The sequence below is a fragment of the Oncorhynchus mykiss genome, chromosome 28 (genome assembly GCF_057628025.1).
Source record: "Oncorhynchus mykiss isolate SJ-2025 chromosome 28, ASM5762802v1, whole genome shotgun sequence".
Classification (NCBI taxonomy): Eukaryota; Metazoa; Chordata; class Actinopteri; order Salmoniformes; family Salmonidae; genus Oncorhynchus; species Oncorhynchus mykiss.
The window spans coordinates 1,750,974-1,767,087 of record NC_143049.1 but is presented as its reverse complement, the minus strand read 5'-3'; the positions used below and the strand labels follow the sequence as shown (position 1 = coordinate 1,767,087).

Genomic DNA, 16,114 nt, shown 5'->3' with positions numbered 1-16,114 from the left:
CAGCCAAGTATCCCGGCAGGTGAACGCAGTATCAATAGATTAACGCTTTCTCTACTTTCAATGCATTCTCCCAGAAAAAAAACTGTAAACGAATGTAATGCAAAATAAAAAAAATACTCCACTACAACACTGACTGCCTGTAAAACATTAGTCAGTACACTGCCACTAGCAAATGTTCAACATGCTCCCTTCATGATGTCCACAGGGTAGGGGCCTTGACACACTGTTTACTCATTAACAGGAAATAGCTAAAGTATATTTCTCTCCCTTTTGCTCTCTCGCTCTGTGCGTGCGTTTGTGGACTGTGGAGGTGAATTCTCATGCGAGAGTCTAAATCCTTGGGTTGGAGGAAAATTATGTGAGTGGTGTGTGTGTGTGAGAGAGTGTGAGCTCCAGCACAGCTAGCTAGGCCTACTTATAATCATGTGACCTACTCCCATCAGGGGTTCTGCATGGACAAACTGAAAAATACAGAATACAGCCTCACTAATGCGCCCCCCCCCCCCACACACACACCATATAGGTAGCTTGCTCAACAGTGTCCCATGTTTAGTTTCTATCTGAGAGGTGATAGTGACCCCTGTCAGATCTTCTAACAGGGATCCATGATGATCTGTCTTTCTAATGTAATGTACTGTTTTAAACACAGCCACTGAGGTTTAGAACCTTTTCACTCCCTAACAGGGAATAGCCCCGAGTGTGAATGGCAGGTGTTAATTTCAGTAGTGGTGAGAAATGTGTAGATAAATAGGTACAAGTGGGTGTCTGTTAACGTTTACACTTTGATGTCTTGGAGAGAGATGGATATTCAACATCTTAGTTTGACAACAGATAACATCCAAGTGACTTGAATGACTTTCAACAGCTTATTTTGAGCAAATATTGCATTGAGGTAGGAATTTAAGTTTGAAGGCTACAAGGCATATGTTTGTAAAGCATTTCATTTCAGTACGTCAAATACATGTCGTTACTGGGATCATTGCAATGTAACGTTTTTATGGCGACCCAACCAACCTAGCAACATTCATTTGCCAGGTCCACATAGGCTGTAACACCTGACCTGACTAAGTCAACAAGAAGTATTTCATTTCCCCGTGAAATAAAACTATAAAATATGACATCAACCCGATAGTCTCGATAAATTCTTACCCCCACCCTCGAACTAATTCCAGCGCAAACTGTAGTAAAAATGTTGTTACTTTGTATCAGCTGCTAAGGATCCCGGATAGCATCGACAGCGTTTGCGTGTACGAGCCTGTGCCGTTTCCTACATAGAGATAGATAGAGGACACTTTGTATCTGTGCCTTTATAGCGTCTGTGATTTTCTTCTTCACGATTGGCGGATCCTTCCTGATTACCTGGTTGGACAATGACGCCAACAGGGTCACCAGGAGAGTTCAGCCAATGAAGTTGCAAGTCCCACCGAGCTGACAACATTAAATAGGTGAAAGCCCTCATTGGCACTGCCCATGCTAAAATATTATTTTGGCAACTAGAAGCCTCTATCATTCTTTATGTTATCCTACCTTCTCAATGCATTCTGGGAGTCGTTCGTTTAATAGTTAAACGCAACCAGAGAAAGAGGCAAAACTGGAGGGTTATTCTGCCCTCGAAAATAAGACCACGAAGTGAGGAATCTTTGTATGGAGGTTAATGAGGGTCGAATGTGGTCAACAAAACATGTAAATGCTAATTTGCTACATATAAGGTTTATTTGATCAAATATAAGTTTCATAATGGTTAGGTTGCTACCAGTGGCGATTTTAGCATGTACATTTTGGTGAGGCAATCTCAACATATATTTTTTTAATGCATGCCAGCAAAGCCACTACACACAACACTAAACAATACATTCAGTGGACTATAACGGTGACAAACGGTGCCCACAAACTGCTAGGACCTACTTTCTTTTCATCACCATGGAGTGAATCCATACCACCGCCATACCTGGCTATCAACATAGCCTTCTCTGCCAGCGAAACAGTGCATTCAGACTAATTTACTGCATTTTTAAAACATGGCTGACTTGCTTAAAAACAAATGTGTTTTTTACTGACAATTGAGATGTACAAATTATGGCATATGGTAACGATGAGCGGATAAGATGCAATCCGTAATTTCAAATAAAGCAATGAGCGAGCTAAGATGGACGTAGTCAATAACTATTTGTTTAGCACCTTTGAAATGTACAGCGACAGAATTCAGAACATGGGCCGTTCTTACAGTATTCTCCCTGTACACCAAGTCAGAGCCGTAAGATAAATGAGGCATATAAGCAGACAATGAAAGCTCTTACCATATTCAATGATTACATTCATCTAAAACAGGCCATAGGCTACATGTGCACCACCAAGTCAGAACAGTGGGCTAAGTTGAGGGAAAAGGGACCAAATTATTAGGGTGAGGCACATGGGCTACTAACAGCTACAGCACAACATACAGTTTATGGTCTATTCAAGACAACTGGGAACTCAGATAAAAACATGGTTGAATCATGATGTCACTGATCTTCAGGTCAGAGCTCTAGAAAGAGGCCAGAGTTCCTGACTTGCAATTCTGAGTTGGATGACCTTTCAAAACGTATTTTCCCAGTCTGAGCTCATTCTTTTCCGAGTTCCCAGTTGTCGTGAACTTACTGAAGTCTGAGATTTCCCAGTTTCGAGTTTCCAGTTGTTTTGAACGCGGCAGAAGTAATGCTGGATTGACAGCATGGCCAATGTATTCAACCTTTTCTGGCCGATGGTATTGCGTGTGAATGCTTATCCTGTTAAACTTGGAAAAGAGACCGTTAATCCCAGACTTGGACCACACACCCTCTCCACCGAGTAGCAGGCAGGTGTAGCAAAATAGTGATTCCTCTGCAACGCTTGCAGTTAGCCACTGATTTCATCCAATCCACTCATTGTTGAATTTGCGATTTCCAACTTGTTGTGTAATGTTTATGTCCAAAAGCCGATGAGCACCAATACGTTTTATCTCTAATTTCTCTTCATATGACAAGAAATGAAAAGGGTTTGCCAGTAGATTGTCGACTTGATTCATGATGATGACTGCTTGACTAGCTTGCTAGCTAAGATTTTGAAAATATGATGTTGACATGATCAGTCCAATCAAAGCTACGGTAGATATGTGATTTGATGTCATTTTACCAATTACCTTGAGCCTTCTTGGATGGGCACTTCTAATGTAAATCTATGGCAGCACCCAAGGGGCTTGAATTTTGGAGTTCTCCCTGTAGATTTTGCAGTGAAGTAGTGTCCCCATGCGTGACAGAACACTGAGCCAATCACGGTGCAACTAGAGAACATTACCAACCCCTACGCTGTGTATTTTCCGCTGGCTGCCCCACCATCACAAAAAGCACTGAGCTAGGCTGAAACCTGCATTTTTGAGCTGCCTTACTCAAGAGCAAAAAAGAGACATGTTTGTATGCAGCTTTATTAACACGTTTTTTTTTACATTTGTCATATACATATATATGTAAACATTCATACACATAGCTCATATATTATACAGCGCCAAGCCAAACCGTCTGACTCAAGTCATCTTACTTACCCCTGCTAAAACAGGAACCAGCTCACTCACCCAGCAATAAAACTACCCCCCCTCAGCTCTGTTGTCTTACCACCCCAGGAAACAAAGACATTCCATCGCAAGAACACATACACCCAGCCATAAAACTGACCCCCTCTGTTCTCTTCTTTCACGACCCCCTCTGCTCTCCTGTATCAGATTTCCAGACACACAAATATCTCCTTGTATAAACACACATCTCAACCCCCTCTACTGGTCGGGTGCTCAGAACAAGACTATGCTGTGCACCAATGAGGCTCCTGCTCTGGCTGGAGCAGGCCCGCCTCCAACTCTTCAGGACCAGTCAGAAGACCACCACGACAAGACTCCACCTACATCATTCTATGTATAAAATCTGCTGTGACCAATGTCTAGGTCCCTTTTTCACCTGACTCACTTAATGAGTTATATGAACTAGGTCCGTGCACGTAAAACGGCAGGACAAGATATCTTTTGACTCATTAAAACTGCCTTTTGTTACAACTGAAATCCACTCTGTCCAGCGTCCGTGATTTGGTCTCAACTCTCCAGTAATTGAACATCAACAGAACTTGGTAGCAGAGGATGGTTATTCCTGAATTCGATCTATGATAAGTTGGTGTGAGAGGCGAGACAAATCAGCGGCTCAAAATCTGATGGAAGAGTGACCGGTAGTACAACTACCACAACCATTCGTCTTGCCTCAGGAAACCTGATCAGAGCGCTCTACTTAAAAGGTAAGCAGAGCCTGGTAAATCGAAATCTGCATATTGTATTATAGTCTAAACCAAATTTTGATCAGAAAGTACTGAGCGTGAGTATGAATCGTTGCCAAATTATTTTTACATAAGAACCTAAGGCATTGATCAAAGAGATCTTGTTTTGCTTGTTTTATTTTTTCTAATTGGCTTATACTGAGTTATTTTAATAGGAATGTATGAATTGTGATTGACCAATGTGTTAAATTCCTTCGGGACCCTATTTGTTCTGAAATCTGCATAGAAAACTGTCCTAATTATAAATATATTAGGTTGTGTATAGAGGTGACGTTAAATAGAGGCTGTGTTTTAACATGTAAAGGACACAATTATGGATGTTGGAAATTCAATGTGAATTTCGTACGAATGAATGTAGTATTGAGGAGTTATTTTAATAGGAATGTGTGAATTGTGATTGACCAATGTGTTAAATTCCTTCGGAACCCTGTTTGTTCTGAAATCTGATAGAGGTGAGGTTAAGCAGAGGCTGTGTTTTAACATGTAAAGGACACAATTATGGATGTTGGAAATTCAATGTGAATTTTGTACGAATGAATGTAGTATTGAGAAAACGTATGAACTAGAGTTGACGTTCCACGATTTTGAGACCGGAGAAATTAAATTGAGAGAAACGTTTGTTGTGGAGTAACCGCCAGGATAAGTTACGTAACTGGGCTATTATGCACTCGTGCTGATAGCCTAGCCACCCAATAGTCGAATCAACGTGACGCTTTGATTCACAGCGGCCGGGCTAACACTGATTTTCAGTTTCTCAATTCTGCTGGTATTGCCTAAAGTGTTAAAATTGTTCTGACAATTGTTATAGAATCGCTTGAATTTACTGATATAAGTTCCAAAAGGAAGTTACTGAATTATTTGCAGAAAGTATTTAAATAATTCACTGAACAACTTTTAGTTGTCTAAATTTCTATCTATATTTCCTACAGAGCTAGAATTACTCTGACAATTGTTATAGAACCGCATATATTCACTGATATATTGTTCCAAAAGGAAATCGCCGAATCATTTCTAGAAAATACCTAAACAAATCGCTGAACAAATTCAAATTACATGCCGGAGAAGCACACACGTGAATGCCACCAGGTTACTGATAAGATCTTTCTGTGCGAGGGTGGGGGCGCATGGGAGAAGTCTGAGTCAGCTCCACAGTACATCCCTGGTCTCGACCAGGGACGGGCTAAGCATACAACGATAGAAATAAACACCACATAGTAAGGACTGAAAAAACCTAGATAACGCATTATACACAATATCAGCAAATTAGATAAAATGTCTGCAGCCACCACGCCCAAACTCAAATTCAATGAATATTTAGATCAGAGTATGATTGATAGAGCGGGAGGTAAAGAACAGTATGAGAAAGTGGAGAAAGTGTGGAAAGGAATACGGCTAAAATGGACACAAGCGGGTTACTTTAGCGGAGGACCCCCTACATGGGGGGAACTCCAAGGTATGCAGAAAGAGCTAGAGGATGCAGTAGAGCAGGCAAAAGCGAGTGAGACGGAGAGAAACAAGAAACACATGTTCAAAAAAATAGGCACGAGAGACAGAGAGAAAGCCCCGCCTGAAAACTTACCCACGGCTCCCCCTGAGGCCGCTTCTTCCTCACTATATCCAAAATTGACAATGGAGGCAGTTCAGCCCCCGCCATACTCAAAGGGACAAAATCACCGGAGCCCGTCACACAACCCATTCCACGGTAACAACCCATTCCTGTCCAGGGCACCTCCCGCAATACAGGCTCCAGTTCTGAGAGTACAGCAAGGGGAGTTAAAAGGGGAAATGACACTGGGGATAACGGGTGGCCATATTGTATGTGAACAGCTCGAAACTGGGACTCCAGGCGCAGGAGGCCTCCCCCAGGAACGGAGGCCGCAATGCTCCTCTGTGAACTCTCTCACCTCTGAAACCAGAGGACACCTACAAACAAGATTAGATTCAAACCACTTCTATCGGACGGATAGGGAGGACAGTCATCAGAACATGGATATTGAAAACGAAGAAGAAATTGACATGGTGCTCACCCCAGCTCCGATGGAAGCTCCAAACGTGACTAGGATGCAGGAGCTGCTGCAATCATTAATAGCTCGGGCTAAGGAACTCAGGGAGCTTATAGCTAACCAAGATAACAACAGAGAGGGAGCCTTCCGTGTGGAAGGCATAATGAGAGGAACAGTAACCGAAGTTACCGAATCAATGGGGTCCGAAACACTCCGTCGGTCCTCCAGAATTGCTGATAGAAGAGAGCGAGAGCAGGAGATGGCAGGACAGTACACCCTGCGACCGACACCAGGTGATGCACACACTTTGGAGTACCAGCCCTGGAAAATGACTGATTTAACAACCTTGATGGAACAGATGCCTAGCTTACATGGGGGAGCTTCAGCGTGGCTACTTCAACTGCAGACACTTACGTCAGGCCTGCAACTCTGCCTAGGAGACATGAAAGCACTTCTAGCAAGAGCCACCGACCACGGAACCATGGAGGCCCTCATGACAGCAGCTGACCTTGGATGGCGGGCCCCAACACTGCCCATAGACCCCTTCCGTACCAGATTATGGGAAGTTCTACGGAGAGCATACCCTACAGAAAGAAACCATGCCACCTTATCCTCCTTTACAATCAACCCAGGTGAGCAACCTGCAGCATACCTGGACAGGGCTAAGACCACATGGAGATCGGTCCACGAAGAACCATTCGATCACACTGATACCACACTCAGCATGTGTGAACGGGTGTCCTGGAGATGTTAAAACCAAACTCAGAGGAACAGTGGGGTTGATTGCACTTCCTCTGACCCAATTCAATATGCATGTGCACCACCATGTATCCCAACACAACAAGGAAAGAGGGGGAGCTGAGAGCCAGGTCCAGTCCCTCCAAGTTCAACTCTTGAAGCTTCAACTAAAAGAGGCACAGAAAGGTGAGAAACCTAAAAAACAAATGATTACAGAAGAAACTCAAGACCAACGGGAACAGCCAGATATCACTCAGATCGTAGCACAGACGGTCTCTCAAATGATCCAACAGCAGGCAGCCTCACTCACTGCCTCTAGGGGGGCCCAACCAACCCAATACCCTCCCCCACAGCAGTATATCCTGCAACAACAACAGCCACAATGGGCTCAACGGGGCCCCTACGCTGGACCACCCAGAAAGGGAAACTACCAGTGTTATAACTGTGGAATTCCCGGTCACTTTGCCAGAGATTGCATGAAACCACTCTCCCCGCAGCAACAGCAATGGAGAGGAAGAGGAAGAGGGAGAGGAAGAGGAGGACCCCCTCCTCATCTATACTACAACCAACAGCAAGATTACAACCAACCACAGTTCCAAGGTATGACAGGGAACGCCATGCCCTGGCCATGAAGATGCTCACCACCCACGGCAGGAGAAGGGAGGCAACACTTTCAACAGCACACTGAACCAACAATGATGTGCGAAGTTGAGGGTGTCCCCCATCAGTTCCTGGTAAGACACAGGATGCACCTATTCTGCTATCAAGTTCCCTCAAATGCTGTCATCTGATTCCATATCGGTGGCACACACATCCAAAACTGAACCCCTGAGGGAAATAGTGCGTGATGCTGGACCCAGGAACCTACATTCTCCCCTGGCCTGGACGCCTGAAGCCTCAACAGCTTTTGCACTCCTGAAAACTGATCTTTCAGCGGCGGCAGCTCTAACTGCACCTGACTACAAGAACAAGTTCCATTTGGATGTTTCTGAAAAGGAAGCAAAACATATGGGTCTCAAATGACAATTTGAGACCCACCAGTGATGACGGGTTGCCACTGAACATCATACATGTATCATCAATTGCCAACATCAATCGTTGCTTAAGTATCCTTAATAGGCAGCTAGCAAAAACAAAAACACACGATTCAGCAGCGGCTGCCTCTGCTGCTCGAGCCATCTGCTTTGCAGCTCGAGCCCGACTCGGCGTCTGTCTTTCCAACGGTCGTTATTAGAGTCACTCAGTTGGTTAACAGTCGAGGCCAGCCGGAGAAGATAACAAAAAGTTCAAAATACGTAATTGTAGCTTTTGTATTTGTAGTAATTAGTTTGGACGTTGTGGTTTGCTTAGATTCTTGAATGGTCATGGTTGTTTTCAAAGTTTCTCCGTTAACATCAGATAACATTAATATTAGCTAGCTATCTTAGCCAACTGTTAGAGCAGAGGTAGCTAGCTAAGTCAATACATTTAGTGTCTATCCTGTGTGATATTAGATAGTTAATTGAGCTACAGTTGAAGTCGGAACTTTACATACACCTTAGCCAAATACATTGAAACTCAGTTTTTCACAATTCCTGACATTCAATCCTAATAAAAATGACTTGTGTCATGCACAAAGTAGATGTCCTAACAGACTTCCCAAAACAATAGTTTGTTAAAACAAGAAATATGTGGCGTGGTTGAAAAACAAGTTTTAATGACTCCAACCTAAGTGTATGTAAACTTCTGACTTCAACTGTAGCTAGTGTTTTAGTTTATAAAACATTGGTAGTCTAGCTAAGACTAGACAAGAAAGCACCTGGTTAACATAGTTACTGTAGCTAGCTAACAGTCACAGTTAGCTACGCTAGCTAATCTTAGCTAGCTAGCTATGTCCAGTGAGTCACATAGGACCCCAACTGGTATCAAGTGCAGATGGCAAAGAGCTGTCCCAAGATTCAATGATGATAATGGTTTATTTAGTTTCAAGTGTACTATGGATGATAAATGCTGAATTATAGTAACACAATATGTACTTGTAGCTTTTGTAGTAGTCTATTTCGTCGCAGTCATAAAGTATTCAGAGCCCTTGACTTTTGCCACTTTTTGTTACAGGCTCTGGCTGGGCCACTCAAGGACATTCGGAGACTTGTCCTGAAGCCACTCCCGTGTTGTCTTGGCTGTGTGTTTAGGATCGTTGTCCTGTTGGAAGGTGAACCTTTGCCCCAGTATGAAGTCCTGTGCGCTCTGGAGCAGGTTTTCATCAAGGATCTCTCTGTACTTTGCTCCATTCATCTTTCCCTCGATCCTGACTAGTCTCCCAGTCCCTGACGCTGTAAAACATCCCCCAGGATGATTCTGCCACCACCATGATTCACCATAGGGATCAAATCAAATTGTATTAGTCACACACATACAGTGGGGCGAAAAAGTATTTAGTCAGCCACCAATTGTGCAAGTTCTCCCACTTAAAAAGATGAGAGGCCTGTAATTTTCATCATAGGTACACTTCAACTATGACAGACAAAATTAGGAAAAAAAATCCAGAAAATCACATTGTAGGATATTTAATGATTTTATTTGCAAATTATGGTAGAACATAAGTATTTGGTCACCTACAAACAAGCAAGATTTCTGGCTCTCACAGACCTGTAACTTCTTCTTTAAGAGGCTCCTCTGTCCTCCACTCGTTACCTGTATTAATGGCACCTGTTTGAACTTGTTATCAGTATAAAAGACACCTGTCCACAACCTCAAACAGTCACACTCCAAACTCCACTATGGCCAAGACCAAAGAGCTGTCAAAGGACAGCAGAAACCAAATTGTAGACCTGCACCAGGCTGGGAAGACTGAATCTGCAATAGGTAAGCAGCTTGGTTTGAAAAAAATCAGCTGTGGGAGCAATTATTAGGAAATGGAAGACATACAAGACCACTGATAATCTCCCTCGATCTGGGGCTCCACGCAAGATCTCACCCCGTGGGGTCAAAATGATCACAAGAACGGTGAGCAAAAATCCCAGAACCACACGGGGGGACCTAGTGAATGACCTGCAGAGAGCTGGGACCAAAGTAACAAAGCCTACCATCAGTAACACACTATGCCGTCAGGGACTCAAATCCTGCAGTGCCAGACGTGTCCCCCTGCTTAAGCCAGTACATGTCCAGGCCCGTCTGAAGTTTGCTCGAGAGCATTTGGATGATCCAGAAGAAGATTGGGAGAATGTCATATGGTCAGATGAAACCAAAATATAACTTTTTGATAACTCAACTCGCCGTGTTTGGAGGACAAAGAATGCTGAGTTGCATCCAAAGAACACCATACCTACTGTGAATTATGGGGGTGCTTTGGGGCTGTTTTTCTGCAAAGGGACCAGGACGACTGATCCGTGTAAAGGAAAGAATGAATGGGGCCATGCATCGTGAGATTTTGAATGAAAACCCCCCCACCATCAGCAAGGGCATTGAAGATGAAACGTGGCTGGGTCTTTCAGCATGACAATGATCCCAAACACACCACCCGGGCAACGAAGGAGTGGCTTCGTAAGAAGCATTTCAAGGTCCTGGAGTGGCCTAGCCAGTCTCCAGATCTCAACCCCATAGAAAATCTTTGGAGGGAGTTGAAAGTCCGTGTTGCCCAGCAACATTCCCAAAACATCACTGCTCTAGAGGAGATCTGCATGGAGAAATGGGCCAAAATACCAGCAACAGTGTGTGAAAACCTTGTGAAGACTTACAGAAAACATTTGACCTCTGCAATGGCCAACAAAGGGTATATAACAAAGTATTGAGATAAACTTTTGTTATTGAGCAAATACTTATTTTCCACCATAATTTGCAAATAAATAAATTAAAAATCCTCCATTGTGATTTTCTGGATTTTTTTTCTAATTTTGTCTGTCATAGTTGAAGTGTACCTATGAGGAAAATTACAGGCCTCTCTCATCTTTTTAAGTGAGAGAACTGAGATGAGTAAAGCAGTATGTAAACATGATTAAAGTGATTAGTGTTCCATTATTAAAGTGGCCAGTGATTCCATGTCTAAGTATATAGGGCAGCAGCCTCTAAGGTGCAGGGTTGAGTAACCGGGTGGAAGCCAGCTAGTAATGGTATTGGCCAGGTGATGAGTGGTGACTGGTTTCCTTCATGATGCTTGGCATTCAGGCCAAAGAGTTCAATCTTGGTTACATCAGGCAGATACTCTTGTTTCTTGTGGTCTGAGAGTCCTTTAGGTGCCTTTTGGCAAACTTCAAGTGGGCTGTCATGTGCCTTTTGCTGAGGAGTGGCTTCTGTCTGGCCACTCTACCATAAAGGCCTGATTGGTGGAGTGCTGCAGAGATGGGAGAACCTTCCAGAAGGACAACCATCTCCACAGAGGAACTCTGGAGCTCTGTCAGAGTGACTATTGGGTACTTGGTCACCAATTGCTCAGTTTGGGATTCCCTCAACCAGCTTCATGGAATGCATTTAAATTAAAATGTATTCTTGGTTGAAAGTGAATTTGTGGAATTTCTTTCCTTCTTAATGCATTTGAGCCAATCAGTTGTGTTGTGACAAGGTAGGGGTGGTATTCAGATGTCCCTATTTGGTAAAAGACCAAGTCAAAAGTATGTCAAGAACAGCTCAAATAAGCAAAGAGAAATGACTGTCCATCGTTACTTTAAGACATGGTGGTCAGTCAATCCGGAAATTTTCAAGAACTTTTAATGATTTTTCAAGTGAGTCGTAAAAACCATCAAGCGCTATAATGAAACTGGCTCTCATGAGGATCGCCACAGGAAAGGAAGACCCAGAGTTACCTCTGCTGCAGAGGATAAGTTAATTAGTTACCAGCCTCAGAAATTTCAGCCCAAATAAATGCTCCAAATTTCAAGTAAAAGACACATCTCAAATGTTCAGAGAACAGTGTGAATCAGGCCTTCGTGGTCTATTTGCAGAAAATAAACCACAAGAAGAAGAGACTTCCATGGGCCAAAAAACACAAGCAATGGATATTAGACCGGTGGAAATCTGTCCTTTGGTCTGATGAGTCCAAATTTGAGATTTTTGGATCCAACCGCCGTGTCTTTGTGAGACACAGAGTAGGTGAACGGATGATCTCTACATGTGTATTTCCCACCGTGAAACATGGAGGAGGAGGTGTGATTGTGTCGGGTGGATTGCTGGTGACACTGTCTGTGATTTATTTAGAATTCAAGGCACACTTAACCAGCATTCTGCAGCCATACACCATCCAATCTGGTTTGCGCTTAGTGGGACTATCATTTGATTTCAACAGGACAATAACCAAACACACCTCCAAGCTGTGTAAGGGCTATTTGACCAATAAGGAGAGTGATGGAGTGCCACATAAGATGACCTGGCCTCCACAATCACCCGACCTCAACCCATTTGAGATGGTTTGGACCGCAGAGTGAAGGAAAAGCAGCCAGCAAGTGCTCAGTATATGTGGGAACTCCTTCAAGACAGTTGGAAAAGTATTCCAGGTGAAGCTGGTTGAGAGAATGCGAAGTGTGCAAAACTGTCATCAAGGCAAAGGGTGGCTAATTTGAAGAATCTGAAATATAAAATATATTTTGATTTGTTTAACACTTTTTTGGGTACTACATGATTCCATATGTGTTTTGTCATAGTTTTGATATCTTCACTATTATTCTACAACGTAGAAAATAGTACAAATAAAGAAAAACTGGAATGAGTAGGTGTGTCCAAACTTTTGACTACTACTGTATGTGGCAGGGTCTACAGACAATCATGGATTACAAATGGGAAACCAAGCACGTCGCGGACACCGACCTCTTGCTCCTGGACAAGCTAAACACCTTTTTCGCCCGCTTTGAGGATAACACAGTGCCACCGATGCTGCCCGCCCCCAAGGACGGTTGGCTCTCGTTCTCCGTGGCCGATGTGAGTAAGACATTTAAGTGTCTTAAACCTTGCAAGGCTGCCGACCCAGCCGGCATCCCTGGCCACATCCTCAGAGCATGCGCAGACCAGCTGGCTGGAGTGTTTACGGACATATCAAATCAAATTGTATTTGTCACGTGCCGAATACAACAGGTGTAGCAGACTTTACCAGTGAAATGCTTACTTACAAGCCCGTAACCAACAATGCAATTTTAAGAAAATACCAACAAAAAAACTAAGAGATAAGAATAACAAATACTTATAGAGCAGCAGTAAATAACAATAGCGGGGCTATATACAGGGGGTGGCGGTACAGAGTCAATGTGCGGGGGCACCCGTGTCGAGGTAATTGGGCCAAAATGTAGTATTCAATCTCTCCCTATCCTAGTCTGCTGTCCCCACTTGCTTCAAGATGTCCACCATTGTTTTTGTACCCAAGAAAGCAAAAGTAACTGAACTAAATGACTATCGCCCCATAGCACTCACTTCTGTCATCATGAAGTGCTTTCAGAGGCTAGTTAAGGATCATATAACCTCTAGCTTACCTGACACCCTAGACCCACTTCAATTTGCATACCGCCCCAATAGATTCACAGACGATGCAATCACCATCGCACTGCACACTGCCCTATCCCATCTGGACAAGAAGAATACCTATGTAAGAATGCTGTTCATTGACTGTAGCTCAGCATTCAACACCATAGTACCCTCCAAGCTCATCATTTAGCTTGGGGCCCTGGATCTGAACCCCGCCCTGTGTAACTGGGTCCTGGTCTTCCTGACGGGCCACCCCCAGGTGGTGAAGGTAGGAAACAGCACCTCCTCTTCGCTGATCCTCAACACAGGGGTTCTACAAGGGTGCGTGCTCAGCCCCCTCCTGTACTCCCTGTTCACCCATGACTGCATGGCCGCGCACGCCTTCAACTCAATCATCAAGTTTGCAGACAACTCAACAGTAGTAGGCCTGATTACCAACAATGACGAGACAGCCTAAAGGGAGAAAGTGAGGGCCCTGGCAGAGTGGTGCCAGGATAATAACCTCTCCTTCAATGTCAACAAAACGAAGGAGCTGATTGTGGACTTCAGGAAACAGCACCCCCCTATCCACATCGACGGGACCGCAGTGGAGAAGGTAAAAGCTTAGAAAATGGTCCACCCACAGAGACAAGTGTGGTGAAGAAGGCATAACAGCGCCTATTCAACCTAAGGAGGCTGAAGAAATTTGGCTTGGCCCCTAAGAACCACAAACTTTTTGAAAGCATCCTGCATCCAAATGAAAGCATCCTGTATCACCGCCTGGCATGGCAACTGCACCGCCCGCAACCACAGGGCTCTCCAGAGGGTGATGTGTACTACCAAATGCATCACCAGGGGCACACTGCCTGCCCTCCAGGACACCTACAGCACCCAATGTCACAGGACGTCCAAAAAGGTAATCAAGGACATCAACCAGCTGAGCCACAGCCTGTACACCCCGCTACCATCCAGAAGGCGAGGTCAGTACAGGTGCATCAAAGCTGGGACCGGAAGACTGCAAAACAGCTTCTATATCAAGGCCATCAGACTGTTAAATAGCCATCACTAGCCGGCTACCACCCAGTTACTCAACCCTGCACCTTAGAGGCTGCTGCCCTATATACATAGAATCGCTGGTGACTTTAATGTTTACATGCTTCTTTACTCATTTCATATGTATATACCGTATTCTATTCTACTGTATTTTAGTCAATGCCACTCCGACATTACTCGTCCTAATATTTATACATTTCTTAATTCCATTATTTTACCTTTAGATTTGTTTGTATTGTAGTGAATTGTTAGATGCCACTGCACTGTTGGAGCTAGTATTTCACTACAACTGCAATAACCTCTACTAAAAATGTGTATGTGACCAATACAATTGGATTTGATTTATACAGAGCAAAAATATAAACGCAACATGCTTCAATTTCAAAGATTTTTCCTGAGTTACAGTTCATCTAAGCAAATCAGTCAATATAAATAAATAAATGGGGCCTAATCTATGGATTTCACATGAATGGGAATACAGATACAGTGGGGCAAAAAAGTATTTAGTCAGCCACCAGTTGTGCAAGTTCTCCCACTTAAAAAGATGAGAGGCCTGTAATTTTCATCATAGGTACACTTCAACTATGACAGACATCCAGAAAAATCACATTGTAGGATTTTTAATGAATTTATTTGCAAATGATGGTGGAAAATAAGTATTTGGTCAATACCAAACTTTTATCTCAATACTTTGTTATATACCCTTTGTTGGCAATGACAGAAGTCAAACGTTTTCTGTAAGTCTTCACAAGGTTTTCACACACAGTTGCTGGTATTTTGGCCCATTCCTCCATGCAGATCTTCTCTAGAGCAGTGATGTTTTGGGGCTGTTGTTGGGCAACACGGACTTTCAACTCCCTCCAAAGATTTTCTATGGGTTTGAGATCTGGAGACTGGCTAGGCCACTCCAGGACCATTGTCATGCTGAAAGACCCAGCCACGTTTCATCTTCAATGCCCTTGCTGATGGAAGGAGGTTTTCACTCAAAATCTCAATATACATGGCCCACTTCATTCTTTCCTTAACACGGATCAGTCGCCCTGGTCCCTTTGCAGAAAAACAGCACCAAAGCATGATGTTTCCACCCCCATGCTTCACAGTAGCTTTGGTGTTCTTTGGATGCAACTCAGCATTCTTTGTCCTCCAAGGGTAGCCTAGTGGTTAGAGTGTTGGACTAGTAACCGGAAGGTTGTAAGTTCAAGCCCCCGTGCTGACAAGGTACAAATCTGTCGTTCTGCCCCTCAACAGGCAGTTAACCCACTGCCGTCATTGAAAATAATAATTTGTTCTTAACTGACTTGCCTAGTTAAATAAAGGTAAAAAAAAAAACGACCAGTTGAGTTTTTACCAAAAAGTTATATTTTGGTTTCATCTGACCATATGACATTCTCCCAATCTTCTTCTGGATCATCCAAATGCTCTCTAGCAAACTTCAGACGGGCCTGGACATGTACTGGCTTAAGCAGGGGGACACGTCTGGCACTGCAGAATTTGAGTCCCTGGTGACGTAGTGTGTTACTGATGGTAGGCTTTGTTACTTTGGTCCCAGCTCTCTGCAGGTCATTCACTAGGTCCCCCCATGTGGTTCT

At 43.7% G+C, this 16,114-nt stretch overlaps 1 protein-coding gene across 5 annotated transcripts in view; it reads right to left on the bottom strand.

Annotated features, from left to right (window-relative positions):
• The window catches only part of LOC110508311 (rho guanine nucleotide exchange factor 18), a 40,492-nt gene that overhangs the window by 21,755 nt on the left and 2,623 nt on the right, over nucleotides 1-16,114 (bottom strand). Inside the window, exon 1 of one of the 5 annotated variants that reach the window (XM_021588737.3) lies at nucleotides 1,200-1,440. The exons of 1 other annotated variant lie outside the window; for it this stretch is intronic. The gene's annotated coding sequence lies outside the window, so the exon portion shown is untranslated. Of the gene's footprint in view, nucleotides 1-1,149; nucleotides 1,441-16,114 lie in introns of those variants that run through there. 3 more of the 5 variants (XM_021588738.3, XM_021588736.3, XM_090225766.1) reach the window with 3 other exon arrangements.